Below are 19981 nucleotides of genomic sequence, written 5' to 3'. Positions count from 1 at the left end.
CCAGGGCATCACAGGCAAGATCTCTGGCGCACGCAGGCTGACCTCTCTCCCCATGCTTCTCCGTCTTCTCCCGATGACATCATCGTTTATCGCTGGGCCCCCAACCCCCCCATGTCTTCGGTTCTTCCTGTTTCTCCCTCTCTCACCCCCCTCTGTCTTTACCCCCCCTTTCCCTGTATTATACCGCGTGTATAAACAGAGACTCTGCCTGGCACAGGCAGCCTCCAGTGATGCATGAAGTGTTGAAATATATCTGCATGAGCTGTCAGTTTTCTCATAGCTATCGGTATCAATAAACAATGAGCGCTCTCCGATTGTAGTCCTAGCTGAAACCCGACACCAGGCAGCTCTCACGGAGAGAGAGAGAGAGAGACAGACAGCCACGTTACACAAAGTGCACTCCCTCTTCAGTTCAGAAGGAGGGCCGGGAGCTGGTTGGGGGGGTGGGTACCGCGTGTGTCGTTCCACTGGCGAGCGGACATCAGAGAGCTCGGGCCAGTATGTCTGTGTCTCTGCACCTCTCTTCTGCGAAGCTCGTGCCCCTCGCAGGCTGGCAGGGCCGAGGAGTGTGAGCACGCAGGAGCAGTGCCAGGGGGGACCGGGACGGTCAGGGCGGCAGAGTTGGCACCAGCAGTGCCAGGCTCCGGCTGGCTGGGGCTCCCAACTCTCTCTTGCTCTCCTGGCTGTCTCCTCTGCGCTGGCGCGGACCGCCGGCTGGCAGGAAGGAACTGGGTAGGGGTTTGTTATTTTCCCCGAAAACTCCAGAATCCTGGAAAGCCCTCCTGGGATTCTGTGACACTGGTGGGTAGAAAGGACGGCTCTCTCACGGCAGGGTGAGTAAGAAAGACACGCCCTGGAGCTCAGAGCCTGCTGGCAGCCGTGGAGCAGTGAGAGAAGGAGGCCGTTTCCCTTCGTGTAACACGGTGCATGTTAGGAGTCTGCAGACTGATGTTTGTGACAGGCTGAGAGTCACACATGGAAGGGGAAAGTGGACTGAGATTCCTTTTGGGCCAAGCGAGCCACATCCCAACACAGCACCGTGTGGTAGAGAGCTCTCCGCAGCCTGATCGGTCTTATCGAATCACCATCAACACACAGAAGAATGCAGGAAAATAAGGTGAAAGCAAGGTATTAGAAAAGTACTTTTCATAAGAAAAGCACAACAGAAGAGAACGACCGGGCACATTCTAAGGTTAGAAAAAGGTCACCCAGAAAGGCAACATGCTCTCGTATGGCTGTGAGCTCCTGATATTCCTCCCAGGGGAACTGGCTGCATGGCCTTCACGGGGTGTGTGCATGAGAGGTGTTCTTCTCCCGGTACTCCCCTGCTGCCTGCTAGGAGCCTGCAGTCACATGGCGGTGTCTGTCTTGCCCTGCTGCATTTGAAAGGCTTTGAGTTTCATGTTTGCCCTCTTTTGGTCTCCTGCTGTAGTGTGCAGCGGTGCTCTAGCCCTGCAGCACTGTCTGCTCCAGGTCTGGTGATGTTTCACTAGTGATGGGTGGGTGGGGGGGGGTGATATTTTCCTGACAATCTAAAGGCTGCAGTCTGGTGAAAATGTTCTGGGCCAGCTGCTGCCTCGCCTGCCGGAGCTCACAGAGCATCAGGGCCTATCTGCTCTTCTTTTCATCACTGCCATCCCCCTAATCAGCCAACATCTGCTTCCCCGGGAAGTGTGAAGCCTGCCTCGACTGAATTAACAGTGCCATTACACAGGGCGAGCTCTTCCACAGAAGGAGCTCAGCAGCCCTGTTTGTTAAAGGTGTAGTTTCCTCCTGAGGCTGGAAAAAACTGTTCACTTGTGTGTATTAATAACCTGCCTTGCTGCAGTCGCAGACTTTCCTGAGCAGGGAGTTAAAATGCTAATTCCCTCCTCGTAGAATTCAGGCCCTAGTGCAGCATCTGATTTTCAAATCCATCAGGACAGATACTTAGATCACACAGCGGTGTGATCTCATATCCTCGAAGATAATAACAGTGCACGCAAAAAGAGATCATTTACCAAGCGTATTTGCTTCATTCTTGCACACAGTTCCTTGTGGGTATACTTCTAGATGTCTGGATGGGAAACAGATCACATACTGCGCCGGCAAACTGTGGAAGCCAAAAATTCGTCAGCTCTTTCAAGATCCACGGACCACACCACCAAGATCCCAACCGCCAGGATGGACCGGATGACCTCCTCTCAGCCGGAACCTTTCTTGTGCTTTTAGCGTCAAGTCTGAGCCTCGGACAAATTCCTGCAACGGCCGAGCCTTGTTCTGAGACGCGTTTGGGCGGTTCGGCTGCCCAGTGTGAAGAATTCTGTCTTGAAGGCGGCTGACTCCGACCAAGGGTGGAGTTTGAAGCACGCGCGCGTGTGGGCGGATGAGAGTCAACACCACATGGAACAAAAGCAGAAAGGAAGACCACGGCCTCTTCTCCAGCAGCAGCTCTCACAGGCTGAATGTGCTTCTTAACAACATGATACAGGCTGGGAACAGGAGGAGGTCTTTCGGCCCATCTAGCCCTTCGGAGGAGGGTATCGGGGTATCAGCTTCAGCAACAATGCTGGGTAGCTTGTTCCCTTTGGGTGAAGAAGCCACCTGTTCTCTCTGCCATGCAGTTTCCACTCCACTTCGCGTTTCATTGTTTATCAGCAAGATCCCTGCTCAGCTGACTTTTCAGGCCTGTTTGAATACTTGTGTCAGGTCCCCTCCTAGACCTTTTCATTGAAGATGAAAGAGTTTCAGTTCCTTTAGCCTATCAGTGCAGGACAGTGTCTGAAGCCCTGGAATGTATCTGGACCGGACTGTGTCTGGACTGACCCCAGAGCAGCAATATCTGCTGATCTCAGAGGTGCTGGAATGAGACGTTGTGCTCCCAGAAATGATTCTTAAAGGGCCTAACTATTGCAGCATGCCACAGAAGAGGGCACCTACCAGCTGAGCTTCACACCTGCTTTTCCATCTCAAGTGTGGATGGGCACCATTAAAGGAGAAAGTGTCCAGTTCCAGCGTGGTGTGGACGTGTGAGCTGAGGCAGAGCTGTGGTCAGAGCCCCTCTTCCTGTGGTCAGATAAGGACACAGGGGAACCAGCTCCGGGCCTCAACTCCTGGCCAGAGCAAGATCGAACCCTTGGCCAGGTGGCATCAGCTCCATGCTCTGACCTCTCACCCCTGCGATGATGTCTGCCTCACCCTTGCATTTCACGTGCGATCACAGGGGAGCCTCCCAGTCAGCCCGTTCCCAGGTGTGAAACTCCAAGAAGAGGAAAGTCCATCAGAGGGATCATTGCAGTGCTGGATTTCCCATTAGGCAGTGGAGGCACAGTGCCTGGGGCCTAGGAAGGAGGGAAACAGTGACTAACAAAAACGAGCTGAAACAACAGGCTTGCGATCGACTCTAGGTGTTCCAAGTCAATAATCCTACGCTCTCTAGCGGCTGTTCTAGAAACTAGAAGTATCGAAGTGATGGTCGCTGGACTCGCTCCATCAATCATGTGGTTTAAACACTAGAAGAGTTTAAAGTGCATCATGTCAATCGACGTCATTCAATGGGCGTTGACCCCTCTTTTTGCACATTTTGGAGTGAAAGGGCCGACGGGCACCAGAATCCAGCCCTGGATTAATGTGCCCCCTTCCCACTCCGTGCTTGGGGGTGAGCCCCTCCCCAGCTGCTCCTGGGTCCGTCCCGGCTGGCACGCAGCGGGACTCCCCTCTGCTACTGGAGCTGTCGGCGGCGAACTCTACCCCAGGGCTCAGAGCCGGCATGAGCTGCCCGCTGGGCTCGGTCACGCACAGGCGAAGTGTTCAGTGCCAGGCTGAGCCGGGGTCCCTGTCAGGGTGAGCTGCACTCCGTTCCAGCAGACTGGGGGGGGCGAAACGTCCAGGACATCGCGCTGAGCGGCCGCTGTGATGATGAAGTATGGGCCGAGCCCAGGGAATGGGAGACTATCAACACCTCCTCTGTGGCTGTTCTCCGGAGCCCGGCTAACAGATAGCCCAATTTGTGTTGAGTTATTGCTGAGGTCAGAGGCAAGTCGATAAACAAAGTTGAGCTCCCGAAACAGATGCTGCTCTTGAGGAGGGTAAACACAGAGCATGACTCAGGGATCAGATTCCTTCCCAGACTTCCCTCTGGCAGATACCGTGGTAGAGTCTGGCAGGGGGCCCTGTGTGTGATGTTGCTGTCCTTCTCTCCAGTGAGCAGCTTTTCCCAGTTTCCTTGGGATTATGACACATCCTAGAAGCACATGATCGCCGTTCCGTTATAACCAAGCAAACAAAAGTCCGCATTTGCCAGCGCTGCTTTCAAAAGTACGACGTGCCATAGTCTGAATTCCTGCTTGCAGAAACATTCCAAGCTGGGAAAAGACAGGGGAGCAGAACGGAGAGCTGCACAAACCCCTGCATGAGAAGCATGACTTGCATAACCCAGTTTTGTGAAAGTTGAATTCAGTTGTTGGCAAACTGAGTTTATCTAGGACATTCCAGGGATCTATAAATTACAGGCAGAGCGCCCTGAACAGCTGGGGAAGGTCACCTGCACCCATTCTCCAATCCATAATTTTACAATTTAAAGGTGTTCAAGCTAAGTGCTTCCAGTGTATGAATTATGGAGGGCGCAGGGGCACAATCCCCCCCCCCTCCACCATGCTGGATGAAAGTTGTGGAGGGTTTAAAATAGCTCGGGGAGTGTCTGCAGAGAAACGAGAGCAGACAGGAGCTCCGCTTCTCCTGTTACATCCTTGTCCAGGGCTGAAAGCTAAAACAAAAATAAATTACGTTTGCCCCGTGTTTTGCCCTTAAGTATTCCTTTGATTTGAAAAGTGCTGTCCGGAGCACGGGGTGTGTTACATGAGCAGAACCCGACCGAGGGACGGGTGACTTTTTTGACTTAATGCCCTGTTGTCCCGAGTTCCATCAGGAGCTACCTCACCGCTTGTGTCCAGGAGTGGACAGAGGTGAAGGGTCAAGCCATCCGGCTTCCTTGTTTACAAGCAAAAACACGTAATGTGACTGAAACGGCCTATAATCACACTTCAGTTTACCTTGGTCCACCAGCATATTGGACATTGGCTGTTCCAGGACTTGGTGCTCCGGAACGGAAGAGCAGTTGAAGTTGAGGGAGGAAATTTGACACGTTGAAATTTGACACGCAAGGGTCTTCTAGCACTAACCGCAGGTCTGCCACACGGACCGCTGTGTTCCCTGTCCAGGGAGAGGTTTGAGTCTGTGAGGGCGCAGGTTTGCCCAAAGGGGTTGTTTGAAGAGAACACGTTTTGTTGTCTCTGTCCTGCACCAGCGGCATCGTCCTGGGAACGCCCGATCTTGGCCCACGAGCTCTTGTCTCGTTTTTTTTGGCTATGCTGTCCGGAGCAGAGCAGCGCTCGCGCCGGGCTGGGGTGGGCCTGGTTTCACCCGAGGGTGCAAGGATGAAGCCAGGTCGCGCCGCGAGTCGCCCCCCCCTGCTTCCCGATGCCCTGGAGCAGCTCCTGGCAAAAAGAAAAAAAAAGTTACAGTAATTCAATACATTGATTCAATATTTGCATCTTCTTGTTGGCTTTTCTTTTTTGCCTCTGTCGGCACCTCTGCCCCCGGCACTCTGTTTTGAATCCATCTGGATGTGTCAGGGCGTCAGGGGCTCAGCCCGGCAGACAGATGCCCAGGGAGGGGCGAGGATGTTTCGCCAGCCTGTCAGCGTCTCGTTAAAGCTCTCGCAGGGGAATGCACAGCACGCGGGGAAGGAGAAGGGGGCGAGGGAGACGGGGGACCGATGCCAGAGACTACGTAAATCACGGAACAGGGTGAGCGGCTTCCACAGCGCCCCGGCCAGTTTCTATAAATCAAGGGGCATAATTAGGTGCAAAGAGGATCCTAAGTAGGCTCATCACAGTGATTAATAGAGCCCTGCGTGCTCCAGACAGATGCAGTTTTGTTGTTTATGAACAACTGTGCTGGGGGACGCCGTGGCGGAGGAGGGGGGGGTGGTGATGGATCTACGTGGGGTGATGGACCTCAGACGTCCCGGCAGCGACAGCCACGAGGCTGGGCGGGTCCGTCGGTGGTGGCAGTGGTGGGGGGGGATCTCTGCAGAGTGCCAGTCCAGGGGAGGGCACAGAGGTGCTGATGGGACCCCAGCTCAGAGAATAAGAAAAATGCTAATGATCTCTGCAGCAGAGTTGCTAATACCCTGATCTCTCCTGATGGAGGATGGTTTTTTTTTTCGGGAGGCCTATTTTCAGCTGTAGCAGGATTCTCACTCCCCCCACCACCCCCCACAACACACACACACACACACCTTCATATTTCAGCGACATGTCTCCCAGACGTGGCTGAGATGAGAGGATCTCAGTCTGTTTCAGGTAACAGGTGCGTCTGTCACCAGTGCCACAGTGTGCTCAGCATACTAATTGCGGTGCAGTAGTGCTCGGTGGAGAGGGAAGCATAAAGCTAATTAAAGTTAACTAATAAAACTTTGGAACTTGCTTATCTGTCAGCTGGAGGCTGCAGAGGATTTACAGCCCAGGAGAAACAAGCAGATAATTGGCACTTAACACAGAGTTTTATTGAAGTTTCTAACTCATGTTTATGGGTTTTCTGAGAGCCAAGAAGTTGTTTTCTCTTTTCCCCCCCGAAATATCCCTTGGAATATTTGCAGTATGTGTCCTCTGAATGCAGCCTAAGTATGAGCACAGGCTTTCCTGCCAGTTTGCACACAGACACTAGACACTGGGCTGCCTTGCGAAACCTGCTGAGCTTCGTGCAGTGTGAAGAATTCGCTGCCCTGGAGCAGCAGAGACGTACCCTCATATGACAGAGGGGAGTGACACTTCTGGTGAACCCATCAACCCTGAATTCATCTTGACCAGCATTTGGAGAAACACAGAAAACACTCCAAATCATACAGACTAGTGTGCTACTGTGGATTTTTGCATACTTTATAGGTGTACTGGGATATACCATAGTAAAACGTAGCAAGACACTGTGAGAGAATTGCAATAACATAGTAAAGTATGGTAGGGGGGAGACTGTGGGAAACATGACATAAGCACAATACATTATGGGAAAAAATGGCAAAAAAAATACATCGAAATTAAGAGGTAGTACAGTTCAGCGTTTTGAATCCCCCTAAAGCTTTCATTCTGATGGGCACTCTGTTGTCTCCTGTTACCCAGAAGTTATTCCAGAAGCTGCTTCGCCAGCAGCTGGTAGTTTATCTGCCGGCGTGGACAGGAATCCAAAGAGGAAAGCCTGGGAACATAGCGCACCAAGATGTCCAACTGGACAGGCTGCAGCATGATGTCGTGTTACTGTTGGCTCTCCTGATCTTCTCCAGCGAGGCCAACCAGGAGATCCTGCGAAGTATCAGGAACCCAGGGCCACAAGTGGAAGTTCGGATGACCTGAAACTATGAGGTACATAAGTGCACAAAGAGTGACAGGGTGTCTGGAGCAAATAACTCAGCCACATTGATGAGTCAGAGCCTCCAGGGTCTTTCACAAGGTCAGTGAGTGACTGTGTGACCACACACCTCCACCGTCTTCTGTTCTTTCTCACGTTCTTAATCTCCCAGCTCCTAGCGGAGAGGTGTCTGATCTCCACTGGGCTTTACTGTGTTTGAGAAGTGCCAGGGTGAAAATGCCCACATGATTTTCCACATCCCCAGGCCAGTGTGTTTCTTGGCAGCCAGTCCACAGTGAAAGAGGAGCACTGACACTGTCTGACCCAGCTGTCTCAGGGTCACGCCGGTCACTCTTCTGTCGTTCCCAGCGGCTCTCCTGTCTGAGCAGGTGAGCGACCCACAGCCTTGGGTCAGCCTGGTCTGTCCAGCCTCATTAATTACCTGCTCACACATTCCAAGGAGATCTTTGTCTCAGGCCACGTCATGGTCACAAACCCCCCCTCTAGCCCCCCTCAAACCCTTAGCATAGCATAACATAACATGGCTTAGTATGGCATAGCATGGCAGTGCATAACATAACATAGCTTCGTACGGGACAGCGTGCACAAGCCCTATACAGAGGGGCTCTTTCCTGATGCAGTGACCCCTCTTGACTCCACTGTCTTGTACATGTAATCAACACTGCTCGAGCTGGGAGCTGCGTCAGCACGCGTGGGCTGCAGAGGCACAGGTGAAGGTTCATTCCCCACTGAAAGGTAAAAAAAAGAAATACAGTGTTTGGGCTATGGAGCTCCTTCAGGTGTGAGGGAGAGAGAGAGCAGCAATGAAGTAGAGCTATGTTTTAGTTAATTATGCTGCTTTCTCTGAAGAAGGCTCCACAGCTGAAATGCAGTACGTCTTTTCTTTGCCTTTCAGCGGAGAATGAACCTTCACCTGTTCCACACCGCAGTTCAGCTTAAATGGGTGACAAAGTTAATATTTCAATTCAATTCAATTCAAGGTGCTTTATTAGCATGACCGATGGGTACAATCAGTGTTTCCAAAGCAAATGAAAGTGATGATATTTACATTAAACAAAACAAAAAATAGAAGTAAAATAAAATCTACATATTACAGACATTTACAACAAAGACATATTATAAAATATTGACATATACTGTAGGTGGCTGGAGCATTATTGGGAGACAGACTCACTGTTCCTCAGGCTGGGACAGGAGATCACATACTGGGCTGCCAGTTCAACTGAGTTCCCTCCTCCCTCTCCCAGTAGGATTGGGACCCGTTGTGATTCTGGCAGGTGTGGGAACTCTGGGATTAGATTTCTGAATTTCGGGAAGAATGTTTCTCTAATCCCAGAGTATCTGTCACAGAGCAGTAGGAAGTGTCTACTCTGTCTCTATTTCTCCCTGCTGGGAGTGGGAGCACAGCCTGTCCTCTCTGGGCAGCCAGGTCTGCCTGTGTCGCCCAGTTTCTATGGCCAGGCTGTGGTCACTGAGCCTGTACTTCGTCAGGGTCTGTTTCTGTTTGTTGTTTCTTATTTTGCTCAAATATTCAGCTAGTGTGTATTGTCTGTTTAGGGTTCTGTAGCATTCCAGTTTGTTGTGTTTGTGTGTGTGTGTCCCAGTGTGTGAGATATTGCTGTTTGATCTGTGCTGTGATGTGGTTGAGTCTGGGTTGTGGTGCTCTAGCAGTGCTGTCCTGAGGCTGGTTAGTGTCGGTGTGGCTTGTGTCAGTGAGCCTCAGGACACAGTAAGACACAGAGAGAGGAGAGAAAGACAGTCAAACACAGAGAGAGGAGGAGAGAGAGACAGAGTCAGACACAGAGAGAGGAGGAAAGTGAGACAGTCAGACACAGAGAGGAGGAGAGACAGACAGAGTCAGACACAGAGAGAGGAGAGAGAGACAGTCAGACACAGAGAGAGGAGAAGAGAGAGACAGTAATACAGAGAGAGGAGAGAGAGACAGAGTCAGACAGAGAGAGGAGTAAAGAGAGAGTCAGCCACGGAGAGGAGGAGAGACAGAGTCAGAAACAGAGAGAGGAGAGAGAGAGACAGTCAGACACAGAGAGAGGAGGAGAGACAGACAGAGTCAGACAGAGAGAGGAGAGAGAGACAGTAAGACACAGAGAGAGGAGAGAAAGACAGACAGAGTCAGACACAGAGAGAGGAGAAGAGAGAGACAGAGCCAGAGAGAGAAGGAGAGAGAGACAGAGTGAGAGCACACAGCCGCATCTGAGCACTGCTGGTTTTATACCGAGAGCTGGAGGCAATTAGTGCTGCAGATTAAAATGTACTGTTATAACAGTGACGGCCCGAAATAAATGGAACAGAAATTAAATTTAAAAGCCCTGCTGTATCCCACGGCGGACCCAGTCAGTTTCATTAGAATTCCCTTTTCGTTTTTTTAACATGGCAATTTTAAAGAAAATTAAGACTTAAGTGGCTGCCTGTCAATTAGCTTCTCCTGTGCATTAAACCCTTAAAAATTCAATTCTGGGAAGATGCAAAGCTATTAAAGCTCCGTACAGACCACAGGCACATTTCACACATACTCTCCAGTGCCAGGCCAGCTTTCCATCCAGCAGGACGTCAGGCTTTAGGAAAAATCAGGAAAGACTACTGCAGAACAGGCAGGCACTGCGCCATCTGGGTTCCAAACTGGCATCAGAGGGGAGTGAATGACAAACTGCTTTGTCGATTTTGATTCACATGCATAAAACCACAGGTCTAAGATCATTGGGCTAAGATCGTGTTTTCCCAAGACCTGTCACAGATTAATTTAGTTATTCTGGTCTGCTGATGGATTTCTCATTCCTCCCACGTAACATGCATAGAAAAGAATTGACTATGGATAATAAAACAATGATTAACTGTGCAGGGGTTCATATATTGTTTTTATAACGAGTTTTCCCAAGCAGTAAGGCACGAGAATGCCGTGTGAGCGAGGGGCTGAGGGGCTGATAGACTGGGGCTGAGGGGCAGACAGGCTTTGGGGCTGATAGACTGAGGGGCAGATAGACTGAGGAGCTGAGGGGCTGAGGGGCTGAGGGGCAGATGGACTGAGGGTCAGATAGACTGAGGGGCAGATAGACTGAGGAGCTGAGGGGCTGAGGGGCTGAGGGGCTGATAGACTGAGGGGCAGATAGACTGAGGGGCAGAAAGACTGAGGGGCAGAGGGGTTGATAGACTGGGGGGCTGATAGACTGAGGATCTGAGGGGCAGATAGACTGAGGGACTGAGTTGCAGATAAACTGAGGGACAGATAGGCTGAGGGACTGAGTTGCAGCTAAACTGAGGGGCTAATAGACTGAAGGGTAGATAGAGTGAGGGGCTCAGGGGCTGATTTTGATTTACTGTAAAATTGTTCTTGTTGGTCACATCTAAAAATCCTTTAAAAACCTGCAGAAGTACCAAAAATGTTGGTCACAGTCAAGTTGAAAGCTCTGTTTGGGAAACTGAAGCTAAGATTTATACCTTCACACAGAGGGTTCATCAACAAGAGCTGGGTTTGAGAAGAGTATCACATTCAAATTCCTGATTAGATCGTTCCCAGTTGTTACAGAAGAATTTCCCTGAAGATTTGTTGACGTGCGGAATTTTTTGCTGAAGTTCTTCCGTCTTTGGCATAGTTATGTGAGATTGCATGCTGTGAAACAGCCAAGGTCTTTGTTTGTTAGAATGTTCTTAATTAAGCAGCTTAATAAAAAAAAGTAAGGAAAACAAAACCAATAAAATATGACGTGTGCGCTCTTCTCCTGAACTGATCTTGAAGACAATATTCCAGAGGCACACGGAGGTTTAGAAGTGAAGTACCTGATGTAGGCTGTTCCCAGAGTCCTCCTCTCCTCATCTTCGAGAAGGATCTCAGCACGGGGCTCTTAAACAGTACAAGGGTTTCCATGGCAACAGGCACCGTAGGTCGCGACCCCAGTGAGTGTAGACTGCAAATTGCAAATGGCTGCATACTATAATGTTGTCATATCATGGCAGGGGCAGCACTTAGTGTTCAGAGCAGTGAGCCGACTGCTCTGCTTAAATTTAAACAGGTGCCATCAGCCTCCAAGGAAATGTGCATTAGGCAAACATTTGGTTACATAAATGCAATTTATGAGCAGAAGTGAGGGATGGAGGATACTTGTAAGCATATTGGATTTGAAGTGAAAGTGTATTTAATTGAATTTCTTGTAATATAAATATGTATGTATGCACACTTTATATTTATCCGGGACTGCACAGTCACACAAGATCCCTTTCTGATCCAGATGTTCAAACCCCACATGGATGTTCAGGTTTTTCTTTACCTCGCTTGAAACAGAGAAGCTTTGACACGTCTGCTAGCTGCAGCTCACAGGTCTTCTGCTTATCAGCGGGGAAGAGTTACACCACGCAGGACACGAGCAGAAACTGCTGTCAAGCTTCAGCTTTGCACGCCCAGGGTTCGAGATACAGAATGTGACACTGCCCGCTGATGGTAAATGTTTTAGACGGGCCGGGATACAGAGATAATTTACCAAAGACAGTCTCACTGTAGGAGACTTTGACTAAACAAGCCTGGCTTCCCTGCCTGGCTGGAAAGTGCTGGACCAGCAGACCTTCCTGTGTGCCTGTCTGAGACATGAGAGAGCAGAAGCTGTGTGTGCATGGCTTTGTCTGTGTGTAGCTGTGTGCATGCATGTGTGTGCTTGTATGTCTATCTGTGTGGATGTGTATGAAGAACTAGACAGCCATCAGTGTGCTCTACTCAGACCCTCAGCTGGAGGGTTATGTAAAAGGAGAAGCAGGAGTGTGTAAGAGATACTCACACACATGCAGGTAATGTGCACAGATGAGGTCACACGTACATGGTCATCACACACCCCTGGTGTAGCCTGTCTTCACTCACTCCTCCAGCTCTGTGCATTAACATTCCCGCTGAGTCCTTTCTCAGCTTTGCCCCGGTTACTCTAAATCTACTCTTGGTTCTGCTTTGTCCACTGTGTTTTTCAGCACCTCTCTTGCTCAGTTTCATTTCCAGCCTCAGGCAAATGCAGACCAACGCATCCTTTTCGGCTGTGACAGAGACTCACTAACCAGCCCTCAACAAAAGGAAGACGGAACATAATACGGAATCTAACCATATTGGGTGATATCAGAGCAGGGAAACGCGATGCAGGCTGCGTGTTTGTAATTGCCCACTGTGAAGTGGGACCCCTCAGAAACAGGTGTCACACCTTCATTGGTCTCAGAGGGGTAGGAATTCACTGCCACAGCCCTGGACTTACAGCACACAGGATAATGAGATAAGAAAGTGAATTAGGAGGGAATTGAATTAGCTTTCCAATGCTCTCAGGATCTCGGTTTGTGTGGTGAATTACAGAGCTTGATAACAAAAATGAGACCATCACTCCTCTCTCTCCTCTCTGATTCTCTCAGTGCCTGGCTAAAAACAAAACAGAAAAATCTGGCCTTTTGACTTTCATGTCTGCTTCTGGTTCTTAATTTAGAGCAAAATTATTTGCCGGTGTTGAAACTATGGGAAGAAGACGTCATTTTTTATGTGTGGCATTACAATGCATACGTCCTGCACATGCAACAGGCAGGTTTCATCTTCTGTTCCTGAAATGTCAGAAATGGGGCGCAGACGCAGACAGTACAGCACGCAGAGTGTGTTCCCACAGTGAGCGGTGGGCAGTCAGCAGAGAGCCCCGAGTCTCAGAATAACCGAAGGAGGGCCAATGAGTTGCCCCCTGTTTAGTAGTAAAGTTTGGCGAGAAATGGGTCTCAGCTCATTCTCTTTTGCCCCCGGCAGATGGCAGAAAGACATTTCCAGTCCCCCCCAATGGCGTTCTACAATTCTTACGCCCAGCTGCTCCCATCAGCCCAGTAATAGTGCTGGAATGGCAGTGGAGGTGAAGCGCACCAGTTTGACACTTCCACTCTTTCACCAAGGTACCATCGTCCGTGAGTAAAGCATGTGTGTTAAATGTCTAATTCCTGTTCCGCTCAGTCGCCCTGAGACCCTGAGAGGGCTGGGTAAGGCTGAGCACACGGAGCCACTGCCTGGCTTGTGGCCCAGGCAGCCCCTTACTCACTGATCGCTTGATGTCAGCGTCAACGCTGTCACTCAGGGCTGGGGTGCGCCAAGGCCCCATGGGACACTGCACACTCTGGCCTATCCAGGCCCTTGACCTGAATGACGCCGCATTGCTGCGTGTTGATTGGTCCTCTCCTTCCTCCAGCAGGAGTCAGGCCACGGAGCTGGGGGTCCTCATCCATGCATCCCTTTTCAAGCCAGTCGGGGTTGCAGGAGAGTCAGAGCCTATCCTGCCAAGCAACGGGCACAAGGAGGGGTACACCCTGGATGGGACGCCTGTCCATCACAGAGGAGACACACACATGCACTCACACCGGGGCCAATTTTCCCAGAAGCCAATTAACCCACCCACATGTCTTTGCATTGTGGGGAAAAAACTGAAGCAGCCGGGGGAAACCTACTTTAACACGGAGAGAACATACAAGACAGAAGCCCAGATCTGGACTCAAACCCAGAGCCCCAGCACTGTCAGGCAACACTGGTCACCACTGTGCCCTGCTGGGAGGGTCATCATCTTGGAGCTGAGCAAACCTCGCTATTTGAGATCTCAAAATTGGGAAGCGAAATATGTTGCACTTTCAGCTTGTTGTGGTTGCAAAGATCACAACAGCAAACGGGACACAGCCGGAGTTCACAAACATAGAGGCATTTAACCGGAGTAAAAGTGCATAGTACCTTTACAGGTGTCTAATGGTTTATTATGCTGCTACTATGTATTCAGCTTGCCATTTGGTCCCCTAGGATATCACATGTCACAGTGTTTTAGAATGATTTTACCATGGTATACCACAGTAAGGACTCACAAGGGAGTAGGCAGGAGAGTCTCTGTCTAAACTGTGACAGTTTAAGTCAAAGAACCGAGCTGCTGAAAAGCATGTAGCAGAGGGCTCTGTGCTCTGCTTGTTTAAATATGTTAATACCACATATTTCTTTAAGATGAGGATGAGATCTGTGTCACCTGGGAGGCACAGATCTTTCCCAGAGGCGGTGTGCAGCCTGTGACAAGGACAGGCTAAAACTCCCAGTGGAGTCCTGCAAATACTCCTATAGACTCCTCCAGAATCTCACAGCAAGAACACAGGGAGGATAGGGGAATCCTGCTAGTTGTTTCTCAGTGGGGGTCACATGTGCATCTAAAATTGTCTCTTCTGCATCAGACGGGACTGATTTTCCAGTGCAGGCCAGAGACAGATCGTGGAGAGTAAAAATGAGACAAGAGAAAAGAAGGGTCTTAATTGTCTCGGAGAAATGACAGCAGGACCAGACGCAGAAGGAGAGGCCCTGGATGTGGAGCTCTCTTCCCTGTCTGCTCCGAGAGCTGCCTGCCTTTAATCCCGCACATTTCTTGTCTCCCATCCCCGCTGATCAGAATACAAAGCGGGCCGTTCAGCGACGCTCAACCTTCACCGTGGCTGAGGAATTGACTGGGGAGCCGGCAAGCGAGACCGACAAACTGTCACCGGCAAAATGAACTGTCACCTCGCATTTTTCATCGCAATTGCAGCTCTGAATTGCCGCTTTGAACCATGTGACCCAGCACTGATTGAGTTCTGCCGTCTCCCAGCCCCGGCGAACAAGCCAGTTCATTTCAAACTGATGTACCGCTGCTTATCAATTTGGGTGGGAGGACGAGGAGGCTGGCGGAGTTAACCCCTTCCCTCCGGCGCCCCCCTCCCACCCCTCCAATCCCAGCTCCCCTGCTCCCCCCCCCCAACCCAGAAGTCTGCTTGACTGACTCCCTGGCAAACGAGATCGTTTCTGAGCAGAAATCACCGCGCTGGAGCCTGCCTGGCTGCTCAGCAGGGCGTTGTGCTACAGAGCAGCACCTCCTGAGTCCGTTTCCTGTCTCCTGTCTCATTACAGCTCCTGCTGCCCCCTGACCCCACGCAGGTGCTATTCACAGCGCACGCTCTAGATGACACCAAGTGAGATCTATCTGCAGCTTTGAACCAACGCTATGAGATGGACCCGATGTAAGTTTAATTACCTACTGTTGATAGCCTGAGACATCACTTCTCGCCAGCGGCTCAGATGACTATTATTAAATAACAAATTCTCCGTTTCACCTTGGCATAACCCAAGTCAGATTATCGCACACAAAACTTGTTCCAGCCACCCGCCACTCTTTGAGCGAAGACGTCGTTCCTGTGCTGTCGTCAATGTGCATCCCCGTTTGTTTCAGTTTTGAATGAATTTTGCCGATAGATCTCAGGATTTTTGAATAACTCACATCCAGACCCTTCATGGTCTCCACCTAAACACCTTCGTGATAATATTTACACACCTCCAGAATCTCTGTCCCAGCTGAAAAAAAAAACAAGTTACTACTCCCTGTCAGTGGACAGCCATACCTTTCAGACCAGTAATTCATGTTTTTGTCTCTCTGAGCTCTCTTCAGAATACTTACTCCCCCATCTCATGTTGCCAGTAGAAATAAACCCACCCATCTCCCCCATTTCAATCAGCATTGCCCTCACCTCGTGAATCTTGAACCAATCTGAAATAAGGGGCTTGAAAAGAATAAAATAAGGCATCAACACAGCATGGCAGATGGCCCTGCTCGGTGTGTACGTCACTGCTTTAAAACACGAGAATGCCGAGCTGACAGCAGCCCCGCTCCAGTTAGAGTGCTGTTGAACGGCACGTTGGGACCTGCAAAGTGAAGAATATTTATGAGGGTCCCTCTGGCCTCACCTGCTGAGCTGCAGCAGAGCAGTCTGGGACTCGTGCCAAGGGGTCTGGCCGCTCGGTCACTGAAGGCTCTGACCTTTCACCCCTGCAAGGGGGACAGGGCGGGTGGGGAGGCTGAGGGGCGCTGCGGGCCCGCAGAAGACTAATGAGCGATTATTTCTGCCTGGCGTCAAGGGAAGGTCAAGTGCTCTTCGGCGGGCAGTGGGCGCTGGGCGAGCGAACAGCCGTCCTGGAGAAGGGGGTGACCCAGTACGCCCCAGGAATCGAGGCTGCTGTCCTGGAAACAGAGGGGCCTGCGATCAGTGCACGACCCCTCCCTGTGCTGGGGATGCCATTTACAGAGCTGCGCTCCAGGCAGCGAAAAGCACATTTTCCTCTTTTCCCTTACAAAGCGCTTTCTGCTGCGCGTCAACGCCAGCGGAGCAGCTGAGCGCGTTCAATAATCGTGCTCTAGGCATTTGCAGGGCTTTCTTGGGGTTTTTTTTTGATGGAGACATTCAGGGACGTGGGCATGATTGGCTTATATGTCGCCCTGTAATATTTCTCAGTTAATGGAAGGAGAATGCGATGCTTCAGTACATGCAACGGGGCTACAGTGCCTTGCTCATGGTACAACAGCAGTGTCTGCAGAGGAAACCCACAGCCCACCAGTTGTGAGATGAGAGACCAACCCAGTACGCAATGCTGTCCTCAGACAAACGTTATAGTCTCTTGTAGTACTGTGCAAACTACGGAGCACATCATTATTGGGACATGACCTTCATTGTGGTTTTCTCCAAAAGCACTTTGGCTTGTAGCAGCCACTACACTGACGGTGTACGGCTCTTAATGCCTTGCAATCCAAAACCCCCAAACTACGTGGCTGCAACACATTACAAAGCTGTCATGTTTTTAGCTGAGGAGTGTGATGGAAGTTGTGACAGAGTGCAGTGGCCATCAGTTTCCCTTAACAGGCACACCAGCACTGTCCCCTCAAAGCTTCAGAGGAAACACAAGATGATACTCACGAGGAATAAAAGAAACCGCAGAGGAGATTGCCAGAGGAATGTTTAGGGCAAAGTCAGGCCTAAGCAAGAAAATGGCTTTTTTTGACTTTGGGATCTTACCCCTCGACCTGCAAGTCTCCTGTCCCAGCCTGCCTGCGGTTGTCTGCCTGTTCTCTGCATGTTTCTGCACTGCGTCTCTCTGCCTTCTTCAGTCAGTGGACGCTTCTGATGCCCCTTGTTGTTTCTGTATGGCAGCAGTTTTCCTGCCCCTCTTTGGTGCCCCACTCATCCACCCAGATCGGCCCAGCGCAGATGGCATGGCTATCAGACATCAGGGCAGCATGATGGGTATCACTGCCATTACAGGGTAAGAGGAAAGCTACAATTTCACAAGCTGGAGTGAGGGCTCCAGCTATTAGTATGGAAGGCACAAACAGCGTCTCCCCCTGGACAGCGGGTAACTCTGTCACTCTGAAACACCAGGTCCTCTGCGGTGGCCCAGCCCTACACTGTCTTCTTTCAGGGCTGATGATGTCACTGCTGTAACGCGCTCAGTGTGCTGGGTCCGGTCTCTTTTCAAGAAAGCGCATCTCTAAGACCATGCAGAACCATCACGAGTTGGACTCAGCCATGTGCTGTTACCATGCTGAGAGTCGTCCCAGCAGCTCTGTCACCCTGCAGCTCCCAGCTGGCAGCCCACTGGAGCTCAGCAGGTGTGAGCCTGGTCAGTACCTTTGGGACCAGTAGGGGGCGCTCAGCCTGTGGTCGCTGTGGGTCCTAATGCTCCAGTATAGTGACGGGGACAGTGTACTTTCAGTGGTCATTAAAAATCCCAGGGTGTTTCTCGAAAAGAGTAGGGGTGTTACCCCAGTGTCCTGGCCAAATTTCCCCTGGCCCATACCAATCATGGCCTCCTAATAACCCCCATCTCTGAACTGGCTTCATCACTCTGCTCTCTTCCCCACTGAGAGCTGGTGTGTGGGGAGAGTACTGGCGCATCATCCAGGTGGGGCTGCACACTGGTGGTGGTGGAGGGGATCCCCATTACCTGTAAAGCGTTTTGAGTGGAGTATCCAGAATAGCGCTATATGAGTGCCGGATTTATTATTATGACACATAATGATTACGCTACAGAATGTGTCAGTGATGACTGCAGTGTAACTGTCTTTTAATTAATACTGCGGGTGACGCCTGCAAACCATCTTATTCACCTGCAAGAGATCAGGTAGTCAAACCCGCCGAAGGACAACCGACTCCAGCTGCCAAGGAGACAGAACCACTGAGCTCAGCACGAGGGGGGTCAGGCACTGATCTTGGGCAGAAACGTTCGGGAGGAAAAGAAGTGTCTCCCGTCCGTTTTTTGTTTCTTCGGCACGCGGTGGAATTTATTTTCTCTGCCAAGTACTTCCGGAAACTCCACTGACCTGTCGAACTGGGGACAAGGCGTAGCTGGGGAAGGACTCCCGGGCAGTGTCTCAAGAAGCGACCTGAGGATACGACACAAAGATAAATCACCCGCCCCCCTCCCTCTGCCTTTGAATGCTGTACTGTAGGCTCCTGAAGGCTCTTTGAAGATGAGTGCCCCCTCCCACGGAGAGACAGAGGAGCCACAGCCAGGAGGTGGCACAGAGGTTTGTAAAGGTGCCCCCAGCGAGAGGAACTCTGTTCTTACAGGGCTCCTCAGATCTTCCATGAAAAGATGAAAGCTGCTGTTTTAAGACAAAGAAGGGTGAGAGAAGACTCCACTGAAGTCTAAGCAAGCCTGGGAAGGTGGGGATATGTATGAGGCAGTGTAGAAAACAGGGATTGTAAATTTACCACAGAAGTGGGCAGTCTCATGATGTGCGATCTGCCGTGATTTTGTGTCAGACTAGTCATCATGATCACCACCGGTTTTCTTTGCACTTTGTTTTTCAGATGAGAAATTCAGATGTGAGACGATGCTAACGGGTTCTTACCCTCCAGTACCAGCCCTGTAAGACAGATCCCCCGGGTGAAGTGAATGCGCCTTTATTGAGGTCAGAAGGGCAAAATCGGACTTCCTAAACCTCTGCAGTGTCTGACCAGCAGATGCAGCGGAAAAAAAAAAAAAGATTTTAAAAAAGAAACGGGAGTTGAAAAAAATCAAATGAGATTTAAATGACACGTCTCCTGGCACACATTAAGGAGGTGTTTTCATCTAATTCTGCTCTAATTTATGTTATCTAAAGGCGAGTCAGAGCTTTTGCTTTTCGCAGCCGAGGGGCGTGGAGATTTCTCCTCGTGAAATTCCTTGGACGAGAAATGTGTGTTTCGCCGAGCCCCAGAAATCTGTTTTTAATAACCAGCTTCACAAAAAACCATGAGCTCTGGACCCATAGATTATGGAGCAGAGCGTGGCGACCAGATAGAAAGTCGTAAATAACAAACAATTAGGATGTTGTCCCACAAACCTCAAGTTCTCTGCTCCCTGTCACACGTTGCTCCTTTTGTACTTCTGTGTAAATTACTGCCACACATCTGTCTCGGTCCTACACCATTTAATTTCTAAACAGTAATGAATTATCTGGGGGGAAGATTAATTGCATGTTTAAAAACATTTCGAAGCTGTGATACTGCAGTGACGGGGCGAAGAGGAAAGAAATCGGGTCTGATATCTTTACGACTGCAATTCTTCAACTGCTGGGGGGGGAGGGTTATTTACCGAAAGACTTGTATTATGTTTGTCGTAGGCCTCTGAATTTCAATAATCAAACTTTCTTGTAAAGAGTTTTATGTTCCTGGGGAAGCAGACTGTAAATCCGGCGTGCCGATCTCGCCTCTGTTCTCAGGAAGCTGGACTGCTTGCTCTTGGCTGTGTGATGACAGA

At 50.4% G+C, this 19981-nt stretch overlaps 1 long non-coding RNA gene across 1 annotated transcript; it reads left to right on the top strand.

The window, feature by feature from the left end:
* The first annotated feature begins 340 nt into the window (after positions 1-340).
* On the top strand, positions 341-17502 carry LOC148638806 (uncharacterized). The gene is made up of 3 exons (XR_015930975.1): positions 341-1117; positions 15320-15429; positions 17389-17502. It is a non-coding gene; the product is annotated as an uncharacterized LOC148638806 (long non-coding RNA).
* Positions 17503-19981: the final 2479 nt, after the last annotated feature.

Source organism: Lepisosteus platostomus, chromosome 28 (genome assembly GCF_059453375.1).
Source record: "Lepisosteus platostomus isolate fLepPlt1 chromosome 28, fLepPlt1.hap1, whole genome shotgun sequence".
NCBI classification, from domain to species: Eukaryota; Metazoa; Chordata; class Actinopteri; order Semionotiformes; family Lepisosteidae; genus Lepisosteus; species Lepisosteus platostomus.
Note: the sequence above shows the minus strand (reverse complement) of the source record. Positions and strands in the feature narration are given on the sequence as shown.